Source organism: Propithecus coquereli, unplaced genomic scaffold, assembly GCF_000956105.1.
Source record: "Propithecus coquereli isolate 6110/MARCELLA unplaced genomic scaffold, Pcoq_1.0 Scaffold269, whole genome shotgun sequence".
NCBI lineage: Eukaryota > Metazoa > Chordata > Mammalia > Primates > Indriidae > Propithecus > Propithecus coquereli.
The window spans coordinates 1,729,648-1,732,558 of record NW_012148274.1 but is presented as its reverse complement, the minus strand read 5'-3'; positions in this window follow the sequence as shown (position 1 = coordinate 1,732,558).

Below are 2,911 nucleotides of genomic sequence, written 5' to 3'. Positions count from 1 at the left end.
CTGAGCAAAAAGAACAAAACTGGAGGAATCACATTACCTAACTTAAAATTATACTACAGAGCTGTAGTAACCACAACAGCGTGGTACTGGCATAAAAGCAGACATATAGGCCAATGGAACAGAATTGAGAACCCAGAGATAAATCCACACATCTATAGGGAACTTATCTTTGTCAAAGTTGCCAAGAACATATAGTGGGGAAAGGACAGTCTCTTCAACAAATGCTGCTGGGAAAACTGGATATCCCCATGTGCGGAAGAATGAAACTAGATCCTTATCTCTCACCATATATAAAAATCAAGTCAAAATAAATTAAAGACTTAAATGTAAGACCTGAAACAATGAAACTATTGAAAGAAAACACTGGGGAAATGCTTCAGGAAGTTGGTCTGGGCCAGGACTTCTTGAGTAATACCCCCAAAGCGCAGGCAACCAAAGTGAAATTGGACAAATGGGATCACATCAAGCTAAAAAGCTTCTGCACAGCAAAGGAAACAATCAACAAAGTGAAGAGACAACCCACGGAATGGGAGAAAGTATTTGCACACTACCCATCTGACAAGGGATTAATAACCAGAATATATAAGGAACTCCAACAACTCAATAGCAAAAAATCAAATAATCCTATTTTTTTTTCTTCAGAAGAAACTTAATGATTTATTAATGCCTTAGACCAACTCTACCCTTTCCTGTGAGGCTTCTTTCCACTTTAGCAGGGCCTAGAATAGACGACACTTTTCACCGCTCCTTGAGGTAAGCTGGCCCTGCCCTGGGAAACGAGCCACCATCTCTGCTAGGAGTGGAGCAACTTCCTCCCTGACTGTGGCAGGCATGGCCTTCCTCTCAAGAGTGTGCAGTCGCCATGTCTGCTCCTGGAATTCTGGAGGGCACGCTGGTAGCTCTGACTCAGGCGGTGCAAATGCAATAGATACACCCCAAACATTTGTACCCCTGTAAAAATTTTGAGGGGAAAAAAAAGGTTACCCTGAGGTGACAACCCACAGGATGAGATGTTGAAGAAGCAAGAAAGAAAAGATGGTACCAGTCAAGCAAACAGACAAATAATCCTATTAAAAAATGGGCAAAGGATCTCAATAGGCAGTTCGCAAAAGAAAACATACAAATGGCCAACAGGTATATGAAAAAATGCTCAATATCATTAGTCATCAGAGATATGCAAATCAAAACTATAATAAGATATAATCTCACTGCAGTTAAAATGGCTTTTATCAAAAAGACAGGCAATAACAAATGCTGGCAAGAATGTGGAGAAAGGGGACCCTCTTACACTGTTGGTGGGAATGTAAATTAGTGCAAGCACCATGGAGAACAGTATGGAGCTTCCTCAAAAAACTAAAAATAGAACTATGCTGTGACCCAGAAATCCCACTGCTGTGTATATATCCAAAAGAAGGGAATTCAGTATATCGAAAAGATATCTGCACCCCTATGTTTACTGCACACTATTCACAATAGCCAAGAGCTGGAATCAACCTAAGTGTCCATCAAGGAATGAATGGATAAAGAAATTGTGGTACATATACACAATGGAATATTATATAGCCATAAAAAGAGTGAAATCCTGCCATTTGAAACAACACGGATGGCCGGGCGCAGTGGCTCATGCCTGCAATCCTAGCACTCTGGGAGGCCAAGGCAGGAGGATCGCTTGAGGTCAGGAGTTGGGGACCAAACTGAGAAAGAGCAAGATCCCGGCTCTACTAAAAATATTTTTAAAAATTAGCCAGGCTTGGTGGCACTCGCCTGTAGTCCCGGCTACTTAGGAGGCTGAGGCAGGAGGATCGCTTGAGCCCAGGAGTTTGAGGTTGCTGTGAGCTAGGCTGACACAACTGCACTCCAGCCCAGGCAACAGAACAGGACTCTGTCTCAAAAAAAAAAAAAAAAAAACAAAGAATAGGAAAAGGAAGGTTCAAAAAGCACAGTCAAAGTCCCGGCCCTTCTCCCTGCAGCAGTCGGGAGCCCGGCCCACGGGCCTTTTCCGCTGACGAAGTCTTCCTCGGACACCCCACCTAGGAGGCATTCTTGCCAAAAACATCGAGCCTCAGTGTGTTCTAGATCTAATTTCCAGTTTACGGGAGACAGAGAAGACACTCAGGGATGGGTTAAAATCTGGGAAATTCTACGGTGCAAACAACCTGACCTGGTTTCTTCCACAAGGAAGTTAGAGGGAAAAAGAAAAGGCAAAGGAAAGTGAAGATCAAGACTTCGGAGACGTGTCAACCAAACACAGCCTACAGATCTCGCTCGGGTCCTGCTGCAAACAAACCAACCGAGTCAAGAGACCGTGGATCGGACAGTTGGGGAATGCCTAGGATTTGCTTCAGAGCAACCCAGGGGCTGGGTGAGGAGTGGGAATGCAGAAGAAACTAGATCGTTCATGGGTTGACGATTGTTAAAAATGGGTTTTGGGTAATGAGGGTTCATTAGATTATTCTTCCTGCTTTAGCGAATGTTTGGAAATTTTCATAATTAAAAAATGTTTTAATGAGAAAACGAAGCGTTGCCCAGGCAGAGGAGTCTGGCGTCCCCGTTGCGCCGTTTCCCGAAGCGCACGGGGCGTCGGGCGTGGCGAGGGCACGGGCCAGAGGGGGCCTGGGGAGTGTGTCTGAGAGATAAGGACGGAGAGAAAAACACACACGCCTTTCAGACCAGGGCGTGGGGGGATGCGGGCGCAGAGCTGTAGAAGGTGCAAACCAGAGTTTAGAGACTCAAAAAAAACCAAAAACCCTCCAGACAGAGCTACCGGTCCAATCCCTTTATCTCTCAGACGACAGAAGCAGCTTAAGGGAGAATGTGGAACCCCCCGATTGCGTGGGTGTGTACGTGTGAACGTGTGAGCGGCGCGCGCGTGTGTGTGTGTGTGTGTGTGTGTGTGGCAACTAATAAGGGA